At 39.9% G+C, this 27,933-nt stretch overlaps 1 protein-coding gene across 5 annotated transcripts in view; it reads right to left on the bottom strand.

Annotated features, from left to right (window-relative positions):
* Positions 1–27,933, bottom strand: part of LOC127569814 (collagen alpha-1(VIII) chain-like) — a 100,067-nt gene that overhangs the window by 17,876 nt on the left and 54,258 nt on the right. For 3 of the 5 annotated variants that reach the window (XM_052014744.1, XM_052014748.1, XM_052014747.1), the window contains exons 3-4: positions 10,161–10,273; positions 867–971 (exon numbers count right to left, since the gene is read on the bottom strand). The gene's annotated coding sequence lies outside the window, so the exon portion shown is untranslated. The remainder of the gene's footprint in view (positions 1–866; positions 972–10,160; positions 10,274–27,933) is intronic. The other 2 variants (XM_052014745.1, XM_052014746.1) reach the window with 1 other exon arrangement.

Consider the following 27,933-nt stretch of genomic DNA (forward strand, 5'->3'; position numbering starts at 1 on the left):
AAGCTCTGAACCAGAGAACAAAAAGGGCTAATTAAGGAATCCCATTAAGGAGCAGTCTAAATTTTTCAGAGGTGAAATCTGATTGCAATCCTTTTGGTTAACTTGCAAGAATAAGGCAGCTGGTTTGTCATTTGCACTACAATATGTAATACCTGCAAACTAACATCGTGGACCAAAGGGCCTGTTCCTATGCTGTGCCAGTATCCTATGTGGCAATTAATTCGCTGCACAAATGTGTTCTGGTTTCACCACCTGAACTGTTAGCCTAATTGCATAATGCATCACCTGAAATCTCAGTACGATAGTGCAAGGAGCTAAACTGTTAGAGATACCATCTTTAGGATAAGGCATGGAACATCTCTAGCATCTTGGGTGAAGTTAACAAATAAACACTGCACCGCTTATAGAAATGCAAAGTTCTCCTGGTTGCCAAATATCAAATCAAAAGAAATGCTGGATCCAGCATACGAATGGAAAAGCAGTTCCCTCCTGGACCTCACATTGCTCAGCTCCCTTTTGCTGCTGGATTTTGTGAGGTTTAAGTGGAATTGTTACTGTTTAAGACAGAAGCAACCATGTCATAATTTGAAATGACCAGCCTTCACCTAGAAGTAGGCTTCCTCCATCTCATCCCACCCCTGTTAAAACCAGATGGACAGGTTGGAAATAGATTGACTTCGGGGTTGAAAGGTTCAGCATTTTCACATCTCATGTGAGCCAAAGGTCAAAATCCAACCATGGTCTCCAGTTTCAAAAGGAATAACATACTGACATCTTGCTTAAAACAGCCCCCCTGCAAACTATTCCCAAAGCTCCATACAAGAAAAGAGAATATTTCCACTTCCATTGAATGTTATTTTTCTTACCTGGCAGGGGGCTACAATCAGCAGCACTCTGTTATAACTGCCAGTAGTGTCAAGAGTGAAAGCAGAGGATCAGACATAAAGGATTCTCAGCACTTCCGATCCAACCTGAAGAATAAACAAATATCATGAAAAGCTGTGAAATTACAATTTTTCATTGTCCAGCTGACAGATCAAGATAATAGGTATAACTTGTATTTACTACTAAAAATTGATAATTCAGGAGCTGTCATCTTTACACTAGAGGGTGCCATGGTTTCAAGAAATAGTCAGAGTCAAAGACTTCAATGGGACATACTTAGAGGGAAGGTATGAACTCCGTTGAAATTCACAGGAAGCTAACGGGAATTTGTACTCATACTTCTGCATCAATCCAACTTTTAAAATAAGATTTTTTTGTGAATTTTGTTTTTACTAAGGAGGTTAAATAGATGAGATTTCTTCATCAATTTAGATATACCATAGAGATTTTTGTAGATTGACTGTCCACTGATTTGATTTAAATATTCATTATGACAGTTTCTTGTATAACAAAGACATTGTTGAATTTCCATATATTCATTACTTTTTGTTTCTTTTCCTACTGTGAAGTACGTTTTAAGTTGGTAACAATTCAACAAGCACTGCAGTGTCCAGAGAATTTGTTCTAAACGTTTTCAATTAAAATTTGAAACATGGCTATCAAACCATCTGTACTGCTAATAAAACTCAGAATAAGCAAGCATTTTATATGTCTCAATGAGATCATCTCCTAACCTCGTGATCTGCAAGAACAGTTTTAGAGTATATGGAATTTTGGAAGAGGGCAACCATGGATTTGGAAGTCTGGGTTTTATAAACAGAGATATGGAATACAAAAACAAGGAGATCTTGATGAATCTTTGTAAAACACTGCTTCAGCTGCAATTGTAGTGTTGCGCCCAATTATAGGTGCCACACTCTAGATGTGAAGACTTTGGTGCAGAAGAGCTTTACTAAAATAACTCCAGGGATGAGAGACTTATGTGGGATAAAGTGGAAAAGCTGGGGTTGTTCTGCTTGGAGCTAAGAGATTGCAAGAGGATCTGATAGAGGTAGTGGGGATCATAAAGGGTAAAGACTGATAAAAGAGAAACTTCACACTAGCAGAGGGATCAAGAACCGGGGGAATTGGAATGAGGGACTTGAGGAATGCTCAGGTTTGAAGTGCACTGTGAGAGAAAGCAGTAGAGGCAGTTCAAATACAGCATTTATAAAAGAGTTGGCTAAATATCTGAAAGCAAGCAATTAGCAGGACTATGGAGAGAGGATAAAGAGTGGGACAAGATGATTTGCTCTTGCACAGAGCTAGTATGGACTCGATGGACCAAATAACCTGCTCTGTGCTGTAACCATTCTGTGATTCAGTTGTCTTTACAGTTATGTAAAGCATGCATAAAAATCAATTATGATTTATGGTATGAAACATTAAGAATCAGCTAGAAAATTTCACTAGCTGTCATATTAAATAAATATTACTCCCCTAAAAGTAACACCTTCAAGAATTAGTGCAATCATCATTACCTTAATGCTTCAAAGTACATCCAGAATAAATATTTCCAGCAAAAATTCCATACTAAAGCAGCAAGCCAGCACTGTCTGCTTCTGAACAAGCATAATATGCAGCTTCCTCTGTGGACAGATCGGTATGCAAGATCTCTTGGTTTTAATACCTTTTTGCTGTGATTTTAGTCCTTGTATTTTAAAACCCAATTGTTTGATCCAAGGCAATGAAGGCCAAAGCAAACAAACAGCTATGTGGTAACGGGGAGACACGGATGGCAGCTTTGTTTTTATAGGCCTGTCCCAGGGATGGTTTATGTGTTTGTTCTAGTACAGAGGCTGAGATTTTGAACTCAGACAGCTCCAAGAAAGGAATCTAGACCACCTACCCAACCACAACACTTGTCTACTGCTACTTTATTAGGCTGTGAATTGCCAAACCTTTAAAATTAACCAGCTGAATTTCTTAAGATTGTGAAGTTGTTTCATACAAATTGTTCACACTGCCAGATAAGAATTACTTCAAAAAGTGTTCATGATGAGAGTCAGCCTCGGTTAGGAGAGGCTGCAGAACAGAAAACCTAAGGGACCAATGTTTGGGTAAGATTACAAATGAGAAAAGTTGCTAGGAACTGAGCGTCACGTACCAGCAACAAAAGAAACACACCAAGTGTTAAAAACTATTTTATTAATAACTACATATAATAATAAGAAAAATAAAAGTAAAAGTAAAAAAAAGTTGGACTTTAAACATTAACCCCCAAAAACTAAACTCGAAGTGTGTGTGTGGCAAATTCCCAAACTCCAAGTCCAGGAATAGTTCTCAAAGTTCAGTTCAGCAAGCCATAAGATGAAATGTCAGCAAAGGCTTCTGCAAAACCACCGTTGACTGAAGAGGAAATGTAGAGAGAAAATAGAGAGTAATTACAAAATCCAAATGTTCCGCTTGAGAACTCATATGACACCTCAATCACTGATGATCTCCATTCCTTTGTTCTGAAGTATCTGCCACCCCGAAAGGCATCCGAGACGTGGCTGTCCACACAAATACCTGTTTCCTTCTACAGGTTAACAACAAAGTGGACTCCACCGGATTATTCCAAAAATCCATACGTGAATTGTAGTGACAGACACAGTTATTGTTTTTCATCCATCAATACAGAGACCAGCAGGCTGGTGTCTCTCTCTCTCTCTCCTCTGACTGACTGCTCCAAAAACATCATCACATCCTTATCTCCTGTTGTTGTCATCATCACGCCACACACACACACAAACACATACTTCTGTACTATGTCTTAAAGGGACATTCACCAATAGTAACCTAATCTATAACACTGAGCTTACCCTAAAGAGTTGAGCTATAGGGTGTTTTGAAGCCTCCTTACACTATTCTAAGAGTCCATAGGATGCTTGGAAGTGTCTTTACCTTGCCCTTAGGGTCTATAGATACATCAAATGTACCACCTTGTCCATAGGGCCTAAAGGATGTGGAAATTATTTTTATCCTGTCCCTAGGGTCTACAGATGATGTCAAACTCGCCTCATTGTCCATGGTGCCTCTGAGTTGCTTGGGGGTCTGTTTATCCTGTTCATAAACTGCATAGAAATATATTTAAAAAGCTTATCAGCATAGGCTAATTTAAAGAGTCTTTACCCTCTTCATAATGTCTTATGACTTACATTAGCCTGTCCATAGATGTTTGGAAGCCTCATTCCTTATTCTGTCCCTAGTGTTCCTAGTCTACTTTGTGCATTGGTCCACTGATTTTTCCATTTCCAGTTATTTAAGAAGGTGAGTCACAAGTTGTAATTCTATGGAGACTCTTTTTATTCATTCATTATTCAAGATGGGCATCAATGGCGAGACCAGCACTTACTCTCATCCCTAACTACCCTTGAACCGAGTAGCTTGCTTGGCCAGTGAAGAATCAAACACATGTCGGAGATGGAGTCATATTAGAGACAAGAATGGTTAAGAATGGCAAATTTCCAGAGGGGATTAGTGAAGCAGAGTGGTTTTTCCGGAAAATCCAGCAGTTTTGTGGTCGTTACTAATGATCAGGTTTTTTTTACATTCCAGATTATTAGTTTGAATTTAAATTCCACAGCTGCTGGGTGGAATTTGAACAGTCCTGCTCTCCAGTAACTTAGCCACCATTTCACTGACTAGTGTGTATCCTCTTACAGCAAGATCTACAACCCATTGTGCCAGTGAATCAACTTCTCTCTGCCAATGAAAGAAATTGCAGCCTTCAGTATTTTCAGACTGGCTCCTTCCAGACTGCATCAGGTGACATCCCTGATGCAGTCATCTGCAATCCAGGTCTGCATCAAACAGGTCACTGATACTCTCCTTGCCAACCAATTTATAATGTTCCCACAGAGCATAGCCAAACAAAAAAAGTTTCAGTTTGTTTCCACAACAGGGTCCCCCAAAGTTTTAAAGCCTCAAATCACACTAATTCATGAGCTACTCATGTTCCTTTGAAAAACATCAATATCTTAACAGAATGAATAGGAATTGTGTACATGATGCACTAACAAAGGTGTTGTGTCCGGTAGCTGTAGCTGAATCTAAAGCCTAAAACCATCACATTATTTATATGGCATGTCCTTCTCACTGAAGCTCACTTGCTGAATGCTTTCACAAAGTTGAAAATACAAGAATTTGCAAGTTCTGCAAGTAAAATTGAGTCACTCAGAATCATTCTCACTTTGTCTGATGGTTTAACCTCCATTGAACTAAGATCCAAGCAGCTAATTACATATTACCTTCTCTTTATGACCACTCAAAATTCACCCCATTTTGCTTACACGCTGTTGCACTTAATCTGAACAATTCTTGACAACTGTTCACTGCAGGCACTTAAATAAGATTTGACAAAATAGGAAGTAAATGGATAGGTAAACTCCTATAGTGGACAGCTATAATTGTCACATTTAAACCTTCTAAAATGAATAATTTATGCAAATATTCAATGTAATTGAACAGACTAGATATTCATTGATTCATTTGCTAATAACATATTTCAAAAGAATGCAATATTTTAAGCTATTGATTAGAATGGGTTCCTGTTTTTCAGTATACGGTACTTAATTAGGTTGATTTTTAGAAAATTCAGGGTTTTTTTTTATTGTTCTTATAAATATCAACTTGAAAATGTAGTACACTTTGCAGTTTTGTTAGCAAAATCCTAAAGATGGAAACTAGCACAGATGGTGCAAGTAAACTAAAGGCTGAACAGAGTTGCTCTGAAATGTGGAACATTTGGAAGAGGAGACCACATCATGAGCACTCAATTCAATGCAGTAGATTGGAAGAAAGGTTCAGTAGATTGGAAAAAAGTTTCAGAGATTTGGTAGGATAATATTATCATTTTGAGCAGTTTTTCTGCACACAATAGATGGGAAGATATGGCAGCTTGCCTGATGTTACCATTGCAAAGCCTAAACCATTTCAACAGCTAGGTCTCTATTTCTTTTCACTGGGGAGCTGTCCGTGTGTTTCCAGGGTTGAAGGCCCTAACTGAGCAAATGAAGGCACATGCCCAGGTCCTCCCCACATGGCAGGAGGGTGCCAAGGTCTCAGTAATTTAGTATTTTCATCAACCTTATGGGGTCACGAAAAAAGTATGTTATTCAGAATTGGATCTTGCCAGTGTTCCTCTCTAGTGATTAAAAACAGTCTACTTCATAGAAACAGCTTGGCCAAAGGTCTCCAGCAGTGCTCATTATCTTATTCCAATTCCTTACGTTTGATTATTGAAGAAATGGAAACAAAGCTGTATTAGACATAACTAAGCCAACTGCTATTTTTCCTTTTTATCATGTACATATATCAAATCCTTTCCTAAAATTCTTCACTTCAATTGCTGATTTTACCAGCCAATAAATGAAAACAAGTATCTATCCAAATAGTCTCTCCCAAAATATGCAGACATTTCAAAAGAACAGGTGGAAAACATTTATTCCCTTGAGCCTGTTCTGCCAATTAATGAGATCATGACTGATCTGTGACCCAACTCAATATTCCTGCCTATTCTCCATAGTTCCTTTGTAACTTTTGTTAACAAAAATCTATCAATCACCATTTTAAATTAGCAAGAGACTGAGCATCAGTGGCTGTTTGCTCAGGAATATTCCCAACATACCTTTGCAAAGTGGCTGGTTCTAATTTTTTGCGCTATTTTTCTGATCCTAGTTTGGCCCAATGAGCAAACTAGTTTGTCTGTACAAACACTATAGGTCACTCCTAATATCCAGTAAACTTTGATTAAATCACTTTGAAATTCCAGTAAATACAACCTTAGCCTGTGTAATCTTTTCTCATAATGTAAAATGTTGAATTCGTGGCTGAGAAATTGGACCCATGTGAGATGGTTTTATTTTACATGTAATCATAGGAAGAGTATAATGTCCATTTTGAAATTTTGCACACATTTCCTGATGAAGTCCTGCCCATCAGGAAAATGGACCAGGCACATGCTTTTGCAATTCACTCCGATGCACCTTTCTTTTCCCTGTCATATGTTGTGAATGCAATTACATCATCAACATGCATGGCTTGTTTCAGTCACTTAACAGCAGAAATTAGATCTAAAGGTCATGAGTTACGACTGTTGTAAAGAACTCATAATAATAAGTACATCATGCTGAATTGTGCATGAATTAAAATAAGCACCCCACAGGATAGCATTTTATATGTATAAAAGTATGCCTTTAATTTTTATTAAGAAAAAAATATTAGTGTCAGTAGCCATGTGTAAAGATGAAGGGCTCTGTGAATTAGTAAGTTTATTCCAATAAACCCCTGATCTATGGACCCAATGGCCACTACGATTGCTAGATCCTTGTGCCACCCTTAACCAGAGGATGCCACTGTGTTTGATCCATAGTTGCAAGAGTTCTCTGCTGGGAGACAACATGTGCTGTTACCTCTTCCCCGTCCCACCTGTTTTTCTCCACAATTTCTTCAATACATCCCCCACCATTCTCGATCATCTCCCTGGACATCATGGAGAGATCTCTTTAAACGTGCTGACCCATTTTCACCTGATGAATGTGCAAATGATGCAACAGCAGTTATTGACTAAAATATGCAAGTCAGGTTTCAATTCTCTTAAAGGAAGGGGGCAAATCATGATAACAATTTCTTGCAGCAAAAGTGTCTGAAATTTGCACTTTTTTATTGAGCTGTCAGTGTTATATGCAGAACCATTTAGCAGACTAACAATAATAATGTCCACTTTCTGGGTATAGATATCATCTTAGTAAATCTACACTGCACCTCCTCCAAGGCCAATAAATCCTACCAAATGTACAGTGCCCAGAACTACTCTCAGTATTCCAGGAGTGGTCCAGCCAGGGTATTGTATACCTGGCGTATACAGAATCATACCCCTTTGTACTTCAGTCCAGTAGCCTTTTTGGTTAATTTCTATACCTCTGTGTTATTGGGAAATGAACACCAATAAATCTTTAGGTGACAGGCCTTGACCAAAGCTATTGTTGCAGCATGCAGTAATGGAGTAACACGTCCCTTTGGATGCCAATATATTTCTAGTCCACTGCCGCCAAGTGTTTCAAAGACTAAACCAAAAGGAAATAGGTTTGCTCTCCACAAAAGTGAAAACCTTTCTATGTTGTTCAGAGGATAACCTCAAAATTTACTTTTGGTATGTAGTTTGGAGCAGCTTTCACATTTGAGTACTTGCATTTGTGGAATGTTGTATAGTTTTTAACTGCACCAAAAGAAAAAGGAGCGGTACAAAGCTAAACCCAGCACCGAATCATAGAAAAATACAGCAGTGAAGGAGTTCAGTTGGTCATTCATATCTGTGCCAGCACTTTGAAAGAGCAAATCAATTCATCCCGCTCTTTCCAAACAGCCTGGTAAATTTTTCCCTGCATTTATCCAATTTTGTTATTGGGTCCAGTACACTGAGAGCAAAGAAAATGTGAGGCAAGAGTATGATCTTGTCCAACCTCCTGTGCAAGTTAAGGTTGAGATGCAAGCCCTGAGGCTTTGCCTCAAGGGGCTTCAAGTATGGAGGCTGTGCAGTGGTAAGATCTTCTACTTTCCTCTGTAGTCTTGGTGGTTTAGGGACGACAGTCAGGGCAGTCATATACTCCTGCAGAATATGGTAATCAGGGAAACTTCCAGTGTCCCTGGTGACTATACTCCTGTGTGAAGTGTGTCTAATTGCAGGTCCTGACTGAGCAACTAGAGCTGCAGTTGGACTTGCTTAGGAGCATCCATCACAGACAGGAGCTTCAGTGAGCTGGTCACACCTAAGGTGCAGGCAACAGGTAACTGAGAGACCACCACGAAAGCTAGAGGAGATAGACAGGGAGTGCAAAATTCTTTTGTGGACATTACTGTCAGTAACAAGTATATTGTTTGGCTATTGTTGAGGCGAATGGCTTAAATAAGATGGATTGCCAGTCTTTTTCCCATGGTAGTCGAGTCTAAAACTATCAGGCATGGGTTTAAGGTGAGAGGGGGAAGATTTAAAGAGGACCTGAGGGTTGAGATTTTCACACAGGTGGTGGTGGCAGGCACGGTAGTGTAGCGGTTAGCGAAACGTTATTACAGCACCTGCGACCCAGGTTCAATTTCAGCCACTGTCTGTAAGGATTTGTACATTCTCCCCGTGTTTACGTGGGTTTCCTCCAGGTGCTCCAGTTTCCTCCCACATTCCAAAGACGTACAGGTTAGGAAGTTGTGGGCATGCTATGTTGGCACCGGAAGCGTGGCGACACTTGCGGGCTGCCCCCAGATCACTCTATGCAAAAATGCATTTCACTGTATGTTTCAATGTACATGTGACTAATAAAGAAATCTTATATACGGAACGAGCTGCCAGAGGAAGTGGCAAAGGCAGGTACAATTACAACATTTAAAAGACACTTGGACAGGTAAATGTATAGGAAAAGTGTAGAGAGATATGGGCCAAATTTAGGCAAATAGGACTAGCTCAAGAAGACACCTTGATCAGCACAGATGAGTTGGGCTGAAGGGCCCCTTTCAGTGTTGTATAACTCTATCTAGACAATCCTTGATATCGTCTTATTTGACTGATCTTTTGGTCACTCCACCTAACTATTACTTCTTTGCCTTAATACCGTGCCATCTCGTGAAGCAACTTAGAATTAGAATAAACAGGACATGATCGAGCTTGAGTGCCATATTAGTTATGTTGTTCACTTTTTACATCTGAGGCTTGGGTTTAAATCTAATTAATTTTGCATGCATTGTTAGGTATTCTTCTAAAGTATAATCCAATTCTGAATTTGAAAACTGTTTTCTTATCTAAAGCTTTTCAGTTCAGAATCTAATATAATTTAAAAAGCAAAAGTACATTATAGACTTCATCAGTTTTTTTAAAATTTTATTTACAGCGTGGTAACAGGCCCTTCCAGCCCAACGAGTCCACGCCACCCATTTTAAACCCAAATTAACCTACCTGTACGTCTTTGGAATGTGGGAGGAAACCGGAGCACCCGGAGGAAACCCACGCAGACATGGGAGAACGTACAAACTCCTTACAGACAGCGATGGGAATCGAACCCTGATCGCTGGCGCTGTAATAGCGTCGTGCTAACCGCTACGCTACCTTAAAGCATCTGATGCTGATATAACTCCGGAATAGAAAAAAAAATCCTAAAAATGTACCAAAGAACATAGCAGTGAGAATTTTTCATTGGTATCATAAGACCATAATGAACTGATATGGCTATCAAGATGAAGGAAGTTATGAAAATGAAGTCACCTACCTTGGATAAAACGCAATGTCATGACTGAATTTGTCCTCCCTACTAAAGTATCCAGATTGCATTGGAGTATTAATGATTGCTATTGAGCCATCTGAAGTCAAAGTTAATCCTTCCTGTTAGCAGAAGGATGAAGAATAAGAACAAATCAAACTAATACACATCTACAAGTGGCTAAAAAGGTTAAAAGAAAACTTATAGCAACAATCTTTATTGTAGAGATAACTCTGTAGATGGAGGTGGGCATGTGGTTAGTGGTAAATTCTGATATTAAGCAACTGTTGATAGAAAAGTTACCGAGCATAACGTTAAGGTTTGCAAAGTAGCAAAGCTAGATCTTGATGATGAAGATGGGGAGAGCTGTAGCAGAAAGAAATGTTTGTTAGCAGCAATAATGTTAAGCAGTGTTACAAAAGCTGGAACCAAGAGAACGATGACATATAGATCCTCTGTGGGTGAACAAGGCAAGCCTGGAGGTCAGGCTGCAGAGGACCAGAAGAAAACTCAGAGAAAGATTTGTAATAGCATTGCAGAATGGAGAGTCAGCAAAAAAAAAAATCAGAGAGAATAGGTTGTGTAAATAAGAGGAATAGATGCAGATGAATGAATTCTGGATGAGTTGGAACTCTGAAGTACATTAAGTGGGTAGGTTTGGAGAATTGACCATGAAGTATTTGATAGAAGATTCAGTGATTATGAAGTCAAGTATGAGCAAAGGTGGAGTTGAGTGACATCTGGATGTGAAAGTAAAAGGTAATGATGATGACGATGTTTTAGTGAGGTTTTGCTCAGGGTTAACCAACATACTGATATTGTAGACCGTTAGGTTTTATGTGAATAATCTGATAGGTATGGGACACTGACATTTAGAAGCAAACAGTGAATTTCTGTTGACCAAAAAGCAAAGATTTGGTATCACTATTGTTTACCTAGAAGAAACACAGGAAGCACTGACTCAGTTATAACTTGATGTTATCCACTTGAGGTTATCCACTTGTTGGTTATAACTGATTACTGTTTATTGGAATGAACAGCCAAAATCTTATGAAGAAAAATCTGATCCAAGAATACAGGTTCAATGTACTCAATCAATCATTCACAATCACTTGCCTTGTAAAACTTTCTTGTCCAAAAACAATACATAAAAAGGCACACAGTGTTCCCAAATGATCTTGGACATTGAATAAAGCTACGACTCACTAACAGATAGCTGTGCAACTAAGAACACTCACTCTCATCAAAAGCACATGTTTTGTTTTCTATTGCATTGATTTGCTGGAAGAATAAGTTGTTGAGCTGGAGATTTTACAAATTGGACATTTCACAAATTCTGACACTGCAAAATCTTGTTCCAGGCATAACATTTTTACCCAAATGAGCTTTCACTAATCAACAGCACACTGCAGACTGATTTTTATCTTTAAATTCCATCTAAATATCTAATCGAACAAATTATTGATTCATGGAAGTTTCTGCAACCCACCAACTCTTTGACCTATTTTTTGCTGTAGAAGAAAAAATGAAAATAAACGTATCAGTTAGTTTTGAAATATCATCTACCAGATCATTAGTTTATGGTGAGACAAGACTAGATTCGATCTATGTCAGGTGTGTAACCATAACACATTGTACCTGAATCACATTTCTAAGTACAACTTTGTAAAACTATGGTTAGGCCACAGCTGGAGTATTGTGTGCCATTCTGGCCACACTACAAGGCGGCTATAATTGCACTGGAGAGGGTACATAGGAGATTCACTGGGATCTTGCCTGGGGTGGAACATTTCAGTAATGAGGCAAATTTGGATAGGATTTGTATCCCTTGGAGCAGAAGAGGCTGAGGGGAGGATCTGACGGAGGTATACAAAATTATAGGAAACATAGGTAGGGTTGAAAGTAGGAAACTCTTCACCATGGCTGAGGTGTCTAAGACAGATGGTATAGGTTTAAGGTGAGGAGTAAGAGGTATAGAGGGGATCCAAGAAAGAACTTTTTCATCCAGGTGGTTGAGATCTGGAAACTGAGAAGTTGGTGGAGGCAGGTGCTCCCACAACTTTAAGAAGTATCTGCACGAGCACTTGAATCACCAAAGCAGTGTGGACTACAGATCATGCTGGTAAATGGAATTAGTATAGGTAGGAACTTGGTCAGCAGATACATTGTGGGCTGAAGGGTCCATTTCTGTGCTTTATGCAGCATGGATAACACTGAAAAAAGGTAAATATGACATTAGGAGAAGCATTTTTCAAATAGTTCTCCCTTTATTACATATTGCATCAATGTTTAAAACCAGGCACAAAGGAATTCTTTGCCATGGATCTTTATTTAAAGGAAAGCATGGATCTTGTACAATCTGGGTTACATTTACTACCCATCTCCACTATCTTGGAAAGATGGTGTTAGGTCTTTCAACTTAGAGCCACTCACAGGTTGTAGTGCTGGAGGGGGCAGAGTTGTTGTTTAATTTCTTGAAGAAGATCAAGGAACGAGTTGAAATTTTACCAAAGACCTGAGATTTTATCATCATTCATGTCATTACAGCCCACGTCACCAAAATTTAAATATTTACAGAACAATTTACTGTAATGGTACCTGTCCCCATGAATCTAGGTTACTATCTACAGACTACACCCAAATCAAAATCAAAGACCCTACTGTATGATATTAAATTTTATAGCCATAATCTGGTAGGATTATAGATCTATGGATATATATTTCCAATCAATATTGGTGTTAAAGGGTTCATAATTGGATCCTGCTAAAATTAATTTCATGCAATTGAAATCATCTATATCAATAAATTAGCTTTATAGACTCTACCACAATTAAAATGAGTCCCATTTATCTCACTATGGGGTTGTGGCTGTATAACAAAGTACATAAAATGTAAACACCTAAGAGGGCTGAAAAACAGAAAAACTGCAGATGCTGAAAATCTGAAATAAAAACAGAAAATGCCAGAAAAACTCAGCAGGTCAGGCAGCTTCTGTGAGGAGAGAAACAGTTAATGGTGAACATCTGAAATGCTTCATCAGAAAGGGGCTGTTTGACCCAACTGGTATATACTGATCACAGCTTCCACCCTCCTTCATCCAATCACATCAACAGAAAGTACATGTGTTTATCTATCATACCCTTAAATGCATTTGTGCTATTCACCTTAACTATTCCTTGTGGTAGTGATTAATGATAAAAGGTAAACTGATTATACAAAGCAGATGTCCTTTCACAACATTAAAGATTTTTCAACAGCTAAGACAATGCTAGCTTCCAATCATAACAGACTGTACCTTTGCAGAATCCAGCTCTCCTGATGTATTGTTCCAACTACATCAACAATTGCAGTCTAGCCTTCCAATAACCAATGATGCCAAAGCAAAGCTCCAGGCCAAACAAAATAGAAACTCAAAGGCATCACTTAAGTCTTCAGTTGTATAAATATTGAATTCTGTTGTTGCATCTCTAAAGACAAGTATTCTGAAACTTTGCTGTTAAGACGTATTGTTCAGAAAACTTCATGACAATAATGGATCAGCATTACTGAAAAATATGCACAAATAATCTTCGACTAGTGTACACTTTGTCAGAAGATGAGATCACATTGGACTAAGCCCTGAAGTGATGCTGTTAAAATTTTGCTAAGATGTTAATGTCTTCAGATTAATATCTGTCTGATACAGTATCTTAACAAAGGAATTAATCTTTTAAATTGATCCATTAAAAGCAGATCAAGAAATTGTATATGAACTCTAAGTGGTTGTATGCTGTCACTTGCTGCAATTTCAAGTCAAGGCTTGTACATTAATGTTAATGTAAACCTAGAATATCAACCACTTGCACACTGTAACATTTTAGTACAAATTCTCTGAGCCTCTCAAATGTGAATTTATTTTCATCAGTTAGTGGATATAAGGCACATGATGAAGTCTTGAAGATCAAAAAATTATCTGTATTGAAAGTGGCATTTGATTGCAAATTGCTAAAGGGAATGTTCTTGACTGCATTTTTTTAATATAAAAAAAAGGTTAAAAATGTTTTAACTAAATTAATATACAGTGCAAATTCAAGTAGATACATTTTAATTACAGATATAAAAAGCAGAGTGGTAAACACAGTTACACATCTTTAACCTACTGTAATTATATGGGAAAACCACATGAGAAAGTAATTTTCTTTCAAATTCAAATATAGTTTAAAATTAATTCTTTAACAAATTTCACCAATTTGGATATGGTAGGACAGTTGCACTACACAATACATGTTCGTACAGGGCTACTGCGACATATAGTCAAATTTAGTGTTTTCAGATTATGACGGGAGCAAGAAGATAGTGGTCCCAAATTGTACTTAAATGAACTGCTCCAACATTAAGTGCTGCCTTTTTGCTTTCACATGAGTGATCCAGGCATCTGCTGGAATGAGATGGAGGCTTCACTGAATCTATGATTTAACTCATAGAATCAGAGGAGTACAACATGGAATTAGGCCCTTTGACCCAACAAGACCATGCTGACCTTCAAGCATCCTTGTACACTAATCCCATTTTGTTTCCCCACAACCCTTCTAGATTTTACCAGTTACCTACAGGTCAATTTACAACTGCCTTTTCAAATAACATGCAAGTAGAGTACGCAGTGGTCCTTAGAAGAGCTTAATATTATATAGTGGAGTCAGGAGGGGTAGATGCACTTTGTCTTGTGGCATCTCTGCCATTTGAAGGTCACACCCTGGATTCTTTTCCCCTGTAAGCTCTGACCTGCCCTTCAAAAACTAGAGGGCTGTGATATGGGCTATTTGGTACTCCCTGGTTTGTTTCAGAACAAGAAGAATACGAGAGCGGGAAGCAGTTTAAAAAGGTAGGCCTGTTGTTGTTCTTGTTGCTGTGGTGAGTAGTACGAGTAGGGGAGTGGGAAGTCTAGTTGCCGTGGCAAGTACCTTGAGAACAAGAGCGAGAACGAGAGCAGGAAGCAGTTTAAAATGATAGGCCTGTTGTTGTTCCTGTTGCTGCGGTGAGTCGATAAGCCTGTTGATTAGCTAATTGGATAATTAGGCGGCAGCTGCCAATAAAAAGAAGTTAGGGTCAAGCGGAGCCACTGTTGTTGGAGTGGGGAGCTGAGGCTTTGGCTCATGAGGCTTTAGTATGAAGAGGCGGAGTAGGTGAGCAGAGGCTTCTGGTAGGTTCTCCTTCTTTCGCTGTTATTTTCTTTGTATAGAACAGTGGGAATGGCAGTCAGAAGTCTGCTCCTCCTGTAGGAATGTGGGAAGTCAGAGAGACCTCCAGTGTCCCTGAGGACTACACCTGCAGGAAGTGCATCCAGCTGTAGCTCCTTACAGACCACGTTAGGGAGCTGGAGCTGCAGCTGGATGAACTCCAGATCATTTGGGAAGCGGAGGAGATGAGAGATAGGAGTTACCAGGAGGTGGTTACATCTAGGGTGCGGGATGTAGGTAGCTGGGTGACCATTAGGCGAGGTAAAAGGAATAGGCAGTCAGTACAGGATACCCCAGTAACCGTCTCCCTTGATAACAAGTATATCGTTTTGGATGCTGTTGGGGGGGGTGGGATGAATCACTGCTGGAGAGCCACAGCAGTTGGGTCTCTGGTGTGGAGACTGGCTCTGTAGCTCAGAAAGGAAGTGGGGGGGGGGGGGAGAAGAGAGAGAAAAACAGGAGGAAGAGGAGTGCAATAGTGATAGGGGATTCGTTGGTTAGGGGAACAGACAGGAGGTTCTGTGGACAAGGACGAGACTCCTGGATGGTATGTTGCCTCCCAGGTACTAGGGTCAGGGACATCTTACATCTTGGATCGGATGCACAGTATTGTTAAGGGGGAGGGGGAGCAGCCAGAAGTCGTGTGCACGTTGGCACCAACATGGGTATGTCGTAAGGGATGAGGTCCTGAAGAACAAGTATTGGGAGTTAGGAAGGAAGCTAAAAAGCAGGACCTCTAGGGTAGTAATCTCTGGATTGCTGCCTGTGCCAGACACCAGGGAGAGAAAGAATAGGACGATATGGCAGACTAATGCGTGGCTGAAGAGTTGGTGCAGGGGACAGGGGTTCAGATTTGTGGATCTTTGGGACCTTTGCTGGGGTATGTATGACTGGTACAAAAGGGACAGGTTACACCGAACTGGAGAGGGACCAATGTCCTTGTGGCAGGTTTGCTAGAGCTGTTGGGGAGGGCTTAAACTAGGTTGGCAGGGGGATGGTAACTGGAATGTTAGATTAATTGATGGATCGGTTGGTGTAGAAGTAGATGCGATGTGTACAGAAAATGTGACGAAGGATAGGCAGGGGATAGGGCATAAATGCAGTCAGTTAGATGGGTTGAAACGTGTTTACCTTAATGTGAGAAGTGTTAAGAATAAGGGTGATGAACTTAGAGCATGGATCAGTACATGGAATTACGATATTGCGGCCATTACAGAGACTTTCCTGTCGCAAGGGCAGGAGTGGCTGCTTGAGGTTCCAGGATTTAGATGTTTCAAAAGGGAAAGGGAGGGAGGCAGAAGGAGTGGGGGGCTGGCATTGCTAATCAGGGATAGTATCATAGCTGTGGGAAGGGAGGACATCATTGAAGGATCGTCTATTAAGTCAGTGTGGGTGGAAGTCAGAAACAGGAAGGGAGCAATCACTCTGTTGAGAGTATTCTATAGGCCCCCCAACTAGCCACCGGGACACTGAGAAGCAGATAGGTAGGCAGATTTTGGAAAGGAGCAAAAATAACAGGGTTGTTGTCATGGGAGACTTCAACTTCCTTAATATTGATTGGCACCTACTAAGTGCAAAAGGTTTAGATGGGGAAGAATTTTTTTTAATATAGGTGTGTACAGGAAGGATTCCTGACACACTGTGTGGACAGGCCAACTAGAGGAGAGGCCAAGCTGGATCTGGTACTAGGCAATGAACCTGGTCAGGTGACAGACCTCTCGGTGGGCAAGCATTTCAGGGATAGTGACCACAACTCCCTGACCTTTAGCATAGCTATGGACAAAGATAGGACCAGACATCATGGGAAAGTATTTAACTGGGGGGAGGGTAAATAATGATAGTATTAGGCAGGAACTTGGGAATGTAAACTAGGAACAGATGTTCTTTGGTAAATGTGCTGCAGAAATGTGGAGGTTTAGGGACCACTTACATGGGGTTCTAGATAAGTTTGTCCTGCTGAGACAAGGAAAGGATAGTCAGGTGAAGGAACCATGAATAACAAGAGAGGTGGAAGGTTTAGTCAAGAGGAAGAAGGAAGCATATTTAAGGTTTAGGAAACAAAAAAAAAATCAGACCGGGCTCTTGGGATTTATAAGGTAGCCAGGAAGGAGCTTTGGAAGGGGACATAAGGCGGCCTTGGAAAGTAGGTTTAAGGAAAACCCTAAGGTGTTCTACACATACATAAGGAATAAGAGGATGACTAAGGTGAGTGTAGGACTGCTCAGGGATAGGGGAGGAAAATGTATGTCTGGATGCACAGGAAAAAGGGGAAGTCCTAAATGAATACTTGGTTTCAGTATTCACTGAGAGGGACTTAGATGAAGGGGAGGTTAGCGTAGAACTGGCAAATGTGTTGGAGCATGTTGAGGTTAAGAAAAAAGCAGTGTTGGAGCTACTAAAAAGGATAAGTAAATCCCCGGGGTCAGAGAAGATATACTCCTGGTTAGTATGGGAAGCAAGGGAAGAGATTGCTAGAGCATTAACAATGATCTTTGAGTCCTCCCTGGTCACAGGGTACCAGAGGATTGAAGGATGGCAAACATTGTTCCATCGTTCAAGAAAGGTAAAATGGATAATCCCAGGAACCATAGACTAGTGTGTCTTACATCAGTGGTGGGCCAACTATTGGAGAGAATTCATAGGGATAGGATTTGAGCATTTGGAGAAGCATAGTCTTATTAGGGATAGTCAATATGGCTTTATGAAGGGCAGGTCATGCCTCACGAGCCTAATAGAGTTTTCTGAGGAAGTGACAAGACAAATTGATGAAGTAGTGTGGTGGATGTGGTATATATGGATTTTAGCAAGGTGTTTGATAAGGTTCCCCATGATGGGCTCATTCAGGGTGTCATGAAGTATGGGATTCATGTAAAATTGGTTGTGTGGATTTGGAATTGGCTTGCCCACAGAAAGCAGAGGGTGTTTGTAGAAGGGGAGTATTCAACCTGGAGGTCAGTGACCAGTGGTATTCCGCAGGGATCTGTCCTGGGACCCCTGCTCCTTGTGATTTTTATAAATGACTTGGATGAAGAGGTGGAAGGATGGGTTGGTAAGTTTGCAGATGACAAAGGTTGGTGGTGTAGTAGATAGTGCTGAAGGTTGTCGTAGGTTGCAACAGGAGTTAGGCAGGTTGCAGAGCTGGGCGGATAAGTGACAGATAGAGTTCAATCTGGAGAAGTTGAAGTGATACACTTTGGAAGAATGAACTTGAAGGCAGAGTACACGATTAGTGGAAGGATTCTTAACAGTGTGGAGGAGCAGAGAGATCTTAGGATCCAAGTACACAGATCCTTCAAAATTGCTGCACAAGTTGATAGGGTGGTTAAGAAAGCGTATTGTGTGCTGGCCTTGATTAGCCGGGGGATTGAGTTCAAGAGCTGAGAGATAAATGTTGCAGCTCTAAGGCTCTGGTTAGACCTGGAATGTTGTGTTCAGTTCTGGTCACCACATTATAGGAAGGATGTAGAAACTTTAGAGAAGGCGCAGAGGAGATCTACAAGGATGCTGCCTGGATTGGAGAGCACGTCTTATGAGGAGAGGTTGAGAGAGTTAGGGCTTTTCTCTTTGGAGTGATGGAGGATGAGAAGAGACTTGATTGAGGTATATAAGATCATCAGAGGCATAGACAGAGTGGACAACCGGCATCTTTTCCCCAGGGCGGTAATGGCCAATACTAAAGGTCACCCTTTAAGGTTCATGGAGGAAAGTTCAGGGGAGATGTCAGAGGTAAGTATTTTTATCCACAGAGAGTGGTGGGTGCCTGGAATGCACTGCCAGGGGTAGTGGTTATGGCTGATACGATAGGGTATTTAAGAGACTATTAGATAGGCACGTGGATGAAAGAAAAAAGAGGTTTATGGGAGATGGAGAGGGAGATAGATTGAATGGGGGTAAGGTTTATATAGGTCGGCACAACATTGTGGGCTGAAGGGCCCCTACTGTGCTGTGCTGTACTGTTCTATGTTCTAATACACACAGCTACACTTCCAGCCACTTGCCCATTCTTCACCAGTAGCTAAAACTATTCTTATGGTGATATATAGACAAGTGTCAATCAAGGGTTAAACAGTATGAAAGCTCAGTTGTTCTGGACGAATCTGGTTTCCTGCTTTTATCAGGTTCAAATCTACACTGGGTTAATACACGTGTCCTACTTAAATGGCTGGACATTAAATTTAGATCCTAACCAGAGGAACAGAAGGGTTAAATACAAAAATCACTGATTCCCTTACAGCATAGGAGACCAATTGACCCATACAGTCTCTGTTGGTTATAAGCCCATCAATGCCAGCCCTCCACTCACTTCCCTATTTCCTATTCTCTTATGACTTGATAGAAAGCTGAAATATTACTCTTAACTCAAGTCAGAAGGAAAAATGTTCAAATATATTTGTATTGCAACTCCAGGGATGTTTGATATTAATAAATGTAGAATGTTAACAAATAAAATCTTCTATCCTGAAACAAAACACAACAAAGAAATATAGAAGACTAAAAGAGGCCTACAAATTCTATCATACAGCATATCACTTTTGCACACTGCAATAGAATTTTACCAAAAAAAAACCTGATCATTAAATATGGCTAGATGTGGTTACAGCAGGAGTGCACTTCAGGATTTTCTATTTGGATCCTCTGTACACAGTGACGGCAGGATATTTGCACAGAGGCCACAAGACATATGACAGATTCTGAATCATTGATCTTCCTCCTGATGGGTTCCTTGAATTTTTCCATCATTATTGCTGTGAGGTTGTCATACTTGTAAACTCTTGTTTTCACTCTTGATGGGTCCTCAAAAAAAATAAGACACATCTACAACATCTATACATTTAGTACTACCATTTAGATTTGGATCTTGCTTACTTATGACAGGAATTACTTTGGAGTATCATGCCAAGTGAATGATTTTCCTATATATTAGGCTTACTACAAGGGAAGTTGACAATAGAGGTTGTTAAAGTGCAGAATTGTTTCTCAACTAGTATGGAGACTTTCATTTAAAAAGAGACAGAAGGTAGGGAACTACAGGCCAGTTAGTTTCATATCTATTGTTGGCAAGATACTCGAGTCAATATTCAAAGAGAAAATAATCAATCATTTAAGAAAGTTGAATATAACCAAATCCTGGTTTTACAAAATTTAAATTATGTTTGACAAATTTCCTCAAATTCTTTGATGTGACAGGGAGAGTTGATAGAGGAGAACCCAAAGGATGTGTACTTAGCCACACAGTCACGAGTGTAGAGCAGTAGGCTAAGCATAACCCAAACACCATCTATAAATTCGCTGATGACACCACTGTTGTTGGCTGAATCTCAGACAGTGATGTGGTGTACAGGAGAGAGAGTTCCCAAAGAGGGAACAGAAGAAAAGATTTACAAATTTGCTGGTTGAGTGGTGTCACAATAACAACCTCACACTCAATGTCAGCAAGACCAAGGAACTGATTGTGGATTTCAGGAAGGGGAAGTCAGGAGAACACACGCCAGTCATCATCGAGGGTCAGTGGTGGAAAGGATGACCAGCTTCAAGTTCCTGCTCATCAACATCTCAGAGGATCTATCCTGGGTCCAACACATTGATGCAATCACGAAGAAGGCACGCCAACGGCTCAACATCCTTAGGAGTTTGGGAAGATTCAGTACGTCACTAAAGACTCTTGCATATTTCCATAGATGTACGGTGGAGAACATTCTAATTGGTTGTATCACAGCCTGGTACAGAGGCCCAGTGCACAGGATCGCAAGAGGCTGCAGAGGGTTGCAGAGTCAGCCAGCTCCATCAGGAGCACAACCCTCCCCACCATTGAGGACATCTTCAAGAGGCAGCATCTCAAGGTGGCGGCATCCATCACTAAGGACCCTTCCCATCTGGGACATGCCCTCTTCTCATTACTATCATCGGGGAAGAGGTACAGGAGCCTGAAGACCCACATTCAACAATTCAGGAACAGTTTCTTCCCCTCTGCCATCAGATTTCTGAATGGTCCATGAACACTATTTCATTATTCCTTTTATTTGCACTATTGATTTATTTTTGTAGTTTATAGTAATTTTATGCCTTTGCACTGTACTGCTGCCACAAAACTACAAATTTCACATAAGTCAGTGATAATAAATCTGATTCCGATATGGAATATATTTAGATTTTCAAAAGGCATTTATCAAGGTGCCACAAATGAGGCTGGTGCATAAATTAAGAGCCCAAGGTGTTAAAAAAGTGTTAGCATGGATTGAAAACTGGTTATCACATAGAAAACAATGAGTTGGAATAAACGGTCTTTTTCAGGCTGGAGTGATTTATCATTTGGAGTAACACAGGAGTCTGTTCCTGGCCCTCAATTATTTAGAATTTACATTAATGACCTGGAAGAGGGAACAAAATGAGATTTATGGATTTGCTGGTGATGTGAAAGTCAGTGGACAGGTATGTTGTGATGAGGACTTTGTGATTCTGCAACAGGAAAGAGATAAATTGAGTGATCAGGCACAAACCTGGCTCATGGAGTTTAATGCAGTAAAGCATGACATCATGCATCTCAGCAAGAGGAATCAAACGGCAGGTTATTATTGAATTGGAAAGAGACAGCAGATGCGTTCAAAGGGATCAAGGTGTTCTAGTGCACGAATCACAAAAAGTTAACAGGCAAGTCCAACAAGTAGTTAAAGAGGCAAATGGCATTTTGGCCTTTAATGCAAAGGGTTGGAGTTTAAAATTGGGGAGGTTTTGATACAGTTGTATAGGTTGTTGTTGAGGCCACACCTAGAATACTATGCATAGTTTTGAACCCCTTACCTTAAAAAAAAATTGTAGCATTGGAGGCAGTCCAAAGGAGATTAAGCAGGCTAATTCCTGGGATGAGAGGGTGGTCCTAGCAAGAGAGATGAGATAGTTTGTGTCTGTATTCTTGGAGTTTTGAAGAATGAGGGGTGACCTTATTCAAACATAAGATTCTAAGGTGGCTTGACAGGATAGATGTTGAGATGTTTTCACTAGAGAGGAGAGTCATGAACAAGGGGATGCAGTTACAATACAAGGGGTTGGTAATTTAAAATTGCATAGAAATTTCTTCTGAGGGTAGTGAATCTCTGGAATTCTCTGCCCGAGCCCAGATCATTAGATATATTTAAGGTGAAGGTAGATAAATATTTGAAAGATTGAGGAATTAAGGGCTATGGGGAACTGACACAGAAGGGGAGTCGAGGGCAGCATAAATCAACCGTGATCATATGGAATGGCAGGGTAGGCTTGAGGGACCTGGTGGCCTACTCTTGCTCCTATTTTCCTGTGTTCTTGGAATGATTTTGAGATCTATAAACTCTGCATACTCGTTCTCAAACTCTCTATCATTTTAAAATCTCCATCAGTGCAAAATAAGCCCACAAGAAGAAGCCTGATAAATTTGACTAAAAATCATTGCTTTTGGGTTATTTTTCACTTTCCATTCCTTTTTATTCACTCCAGTTATTTTATGTGATGGGCTATAATCATCATATCCTTAACAACTTACGCAAAAACTGGAGGATTTTGCATCTGGCGTGAAATACTAAATAAAACCTTTTGAACATGGTTATGTTGCTGTGTTGCTATTGGCTTTTGCCCAAGTGAATAATGTTTTCCAGGTTGAGTTCTTTAAGGGTTCTCTAAGATTTCTTTGTACTTCTGTAACACATACTTACCATGGATACACAAAAAAAAAGTTTGTGAAATAAATCTCTAGCCTGGTTCTTTCAAAGGTGGCACAATTGGCAGCATCTTTTGAAAGGGCATTGACATAGATATTCTAGTTTGCTGCAAAAGGTGTCTTACTGACTGTTTCAATCTGGGTCCTATGCTGAAACTTCATCAGTTCATCTCAGGCCCAAAGCATTGCACATATACTGGTACCTTGCTAAATGCTCAGGAGGCACTCCCAGGAAAAAGAGTGTTAATGGAGTCGGTGCTAAAAAGGAGTCATTGTAGCATGATTTATTCAGAAATGTGCTGCTTTGCAGGGAAGGTGGCACAGACCTTGCCCTCTCCAATGTTTGTGCTGTTGTGCCACAAACCTGGTACTCACAGTAAACTGGCACCATCTGCCCAACACATTACTATATTTTTGTAAATAGGAAATCATGATTTACCGTTTTCTGCTTCCTTCAATGTATGTGGTCAATGCAGAAGAGAACTGACTTCATAGACAAGCAGCACTATAAATCTAAAGTATGTGGCATATCATGGCAACCCAGAGTGATAAAATATACTGTAACTTCTGTTGGTGTCATATTTAAAGATTTACCAAACATTGAGCTCTTCTCACAAATCACAAGGAGTATTTGGGGGACTCTGCATTCAGCTCTTTGTATTACACAGACAACAGACATACATCATCCTAGCAAATGGGAAATTTTTTTTTTAAATAAGTGGTTCAGTTATGCTGGCTTCGTAACCTTCAACATTTTTCACTTGGCTTTGTTTAATTATGATTAAAACCTTTGTCTTTGAGACATATTTTCACAGTGCCAACATAAATTGGCAAGGAAGCCATTCTAAAACCCTGTAAACCATCACTCTTGAAAATGGATCATATAGTGCATGGGAAAGGAATTGAAATCAAACATGAGACACAGGAAGCCAAGGTCTGAATACTGTGACAAGCTGTTACATACACATAAAAAGAATCTTGCTTTTCTTATTCCCATTAGAATTTTGCATCCTGCACAATATAGAATAAAAAAAGTCTTTTTAACATATCTTGTACATCACGTTCAATTTGAATGCAAGTAAAGAGAAAATATATTCAAAGTTCACTAAGACAAGACAGAAAATGCACATCAGAAAGTCAAACTGAATGCACAGTAATGTATAATTCAGGCCTAGTGAGACTTATTTTTGAGTTTTGTTGGGGAATAGAGAACAAGAAATTTAAAATAATTCATTTAAGAAAGTTTGACCAAACATATTCAATATCTTAATGATCCCTCAGGCTTTATTTAACAGCTTATCTTAATTTCTCTGTACTTTATTTTCATTAATGCACTATAAAATTCTTTGCTTCTGCAAGCTCTCTTTGGACCATTTCATATTTTCTTTCAGTTTAGGTTGTTGTGCAATTGTTCTCAATCTCCACAATTTATTTCCAGTTTACCTTCATTACAAGAAAGTAATCAATAGATCAATAAAAATTATATGATAAGAACATGCGATTCATTCTACTTTGCACTTCAATAAACATTTGACGACCTAGCACACATTGCAAAGAATAAAATTGAACTATTCAGAATTATTGAATCTGATGAAAGTACGAGGTTTGGGGAAAAAGGTCTGTGATATCTGATGTGCTTGCAAACCATAGCTTCCATAAAGACCATTAGAGGTTTTGTCTTAAAGTGTTAATAATGTACTTGCCTTCTGAAGAAGAGACAGTGCATAATATTTGTCATTGTGGGTAATAAATGTTTGCTCAGAGTCACAAGAAATAGTAAGGCAAGAGCCCTCACTCCATTCTTGTTGGTATTTTTCTCTAGGAGTTGAGTGACCTCATTTACATTGTTCATAAGATTTTTATTTGAAGCCTTCTCAAATGAATCCAACCTCAGACATTAAATTCTTGGATTGAACATCAGTCACACAGCTGCCAGAAAAAAATTCTCAGACTCCCACAAACACAATGTTCTCCTAGGTTCTGTGGGAAGAATTCAAGAACCCTTAACAACTTGGAATGAAATTTCAGCACACTCTTTTGATGGTTTCTATTTTACAAATTGCCACTTTTGAATCAAATTAAAACAAGTCCTTTTGAAAATCTATGGCTCAGCTTACCCTTGGAGACCTGGGTTACCTTTGTTTATGTTTCAAGCACATCAAACAAAAGACACACTCACTTTTGACAATGCACAGTCTGTGTGACATGACCTGCCAGTTAAGTATCTACAGTTAACAGTTGTGCACATTATCCAATGTCCATTTGCAAATGAGAGTCACAATTTATCTCCCAACTAACTTCCTGCCCTTAATATTCACTGTTTTGCACTCTGCTGTGTCTTACCTTTTGGCTGTGAGGTTCAGACCCATGCATTTATTATAAATGATATTAAAATCAGGTGGCTCCAAACTGAAGTAAGTCCAAAAGTGGATTGTGCCACTTACATCTTGCAAGGAAAATAAGGACACTTAGGGGTAAAATGTGACGTTTTGCATATATAGAAATTACACCAATGATACAAAGTATTTGGCGCAATTGGACGTCATTGTTTAGGCTCCACGCTTTGTAGCTCAGTCCACGTCAGAAGACAATTGCATGCTAAACTGTTAAGTCAGTCCAATGATAAGATTTCACATTTGGGTAAAACTGACTTCCATGACTATTGAACAGGGTTCTTGTCCTGGCTCCATGTTTCAACTGCCAGTCACAGCATATAGTACATAGAACAGTACAGCACAGGAACAGGTCCTTTGGCCCATGAACACAATGCCATAAATACTATAATTCCAAGCAAATTCATCTCCAAATTCCTAGGCCTTGGGCTCAACACCTCCCTTTGCAACAGGATCCTTGACATCCTGACCAACAGCACACAGTGAGGATAGGCAGCAACACCTCCGACACGATTATCCTCAACACTGGTGCCCCACAAGGCTGCATCCTCAGCCCCCTACTCTACTCCCTGTACACACACAACTGTGTGGCTAGACTCTGCTCTAACTCCATCTATAAGTTTACAGATGACACTGCCATAGTGGGCCGAATCTCATAACGATGAATCGAGGTACAGGAAGGAGATAAAGAACGTAGTGACATGGTGTCATGACAGCAACCTTTCCCTCAATGTCAGCAAAACAAAAGAGCTGGTCATTGACTTCAGGAAGGGGGGCTGTGTCCATGCTCCTGTTAACATCAACAGTGCTGAGGTCAAGAGGGTTGAAAGCTTTGAGTTCCAAGGAGTGAACATCACCAATAGCCTGTCCAACTATGTAGGTGCCACAACCAAGAAAGTGCACCAGTGCCTCCACTTCCTCAGGAGGCTAAGGAAATTCAGCATGTCCCATTTGACCCTCACCAATTTTTATTGATACATCATAGAAAACATCCTTTCCAGATGCATCTCAGCTTGGTATGTCAACTGCTCTGCCTGTGACCATAAGAAACTACAGAGAGCTGTGGACACAGTCTCAGCACATCACAGAAACCAGCCTCCCCTCTATGGACTCTCTCTATACTTCTTGCAGCTTTGGTAAAGCAACCAACATAATCAAAGACCCCACACACCCGAGACATTGTCTCTTCTCCCCTGTCCCATTGGGCAGAAGATACAGAAGCCTGAAAGCACATACCACCAGGCTCAAGGTCAGTTTCTATCCAGCTGTTATAAGACTATTGAATGGTTCCCTATTATGATAAGATGGACTATTGACCTCATAAGCTACTTCATTATGGCCTTGCACCTTATTGTCTGCCTGCACTGCACTGTACTTTATTCTGCATTCTACTATTATTTTCCCTTTTACTACTTCAATGCACTGTTGTAATGAAATGATCTTTATTGATGGCATGCAAAACAAGGTTTTTCCACTGTACCTCAGTACATGTGACATTAATAAACCAATATAAATTAACCTAAATCTCCTCTGCCTGTCCATGGTCCCTATCCCTCCATATTCATGTGTCTATCTAAAAGCCTCTTAAACATCACTATTATATCTGCTTTCTCCACTACCCCTGGCAGCCTATTGCAGGCACCTACCACTTTCTGTGTAAAAATCTTTCCCTCTCTCAACTTGTATGTCACTCTCTGGCTCATCAACTCACCATAATTATTGTTGGCATCCTTGCTGGTCAACATTTTCCCTTGACACAGCCTAGGGCATGATTAGTGCATCCAGGATCTGGGTTGGATCCCGACAATACACGAAGGACAATTTCTTTCACCTCCCTTTGGCAAGTTCCACTGCTACTGCTGGGATGTACCTCCTGCTTTGTACGTGATCAATTTCTAAGCCTTGGTCTTCCACCCATTTACATGGCTTAAGACAGCTCCTTTATCCCAGCTGGAGAGCTGTCGACTCATAAAAATGTAACTCTAATTCTATCATTGAGATAAGGGAGCCAAATTAAGTAACGATAGTTTATTTAGCTAGAGCACAGATGTTACTCTCTCTCACGACCCAATATCCAGATGCAAAATGCCTCCATCATCCCAAATTTTCTATTTTGTTTTTTTTTGGTCGCCTTCTACGATTCCACTTTGATACCCAAATAAACCAGAAAAATGGAAAAAAAGCTATCAGCTACTGATAGTTTAATAAGTAATAATATAGAAGTACAATACTATATTGGGTTGAGTCTGGTAGCATTTGCAGCAACTGCAAGTTTACTGATTTTCTATCTGGATGTCACCAACTGGGCCAGCACTTATTTCCTAATTGCTTGCTAGGCCATTTCAGAGTGAATCTTATTATGTGGGTCTCAAGTTACAGATTGCACGAGGACTACAAATTTCCTTCCCTGCTGGAAGATGGGTATTTGTTCCTAAGAATGAACATTGTGGGCTAAAGGATCTGTTTCTGTGTTGTACGGTATTAT

Source organism: Pristis pectinata, chromosome 4, assembly GCF_009764475.1.
Source record: "Pristis pectinata isolate sPriPec2 chromosome 4, sPriPec2.1.pri, whole genome shotgun sequence".
Classification (NCBI taxonomy): domain Eukaryota; kingdom Metazoa; phylum Chordata; class Chondrichthyes; order Rhinopristiformes; family Pristidae; genus Pristis; species Pristis pectinata.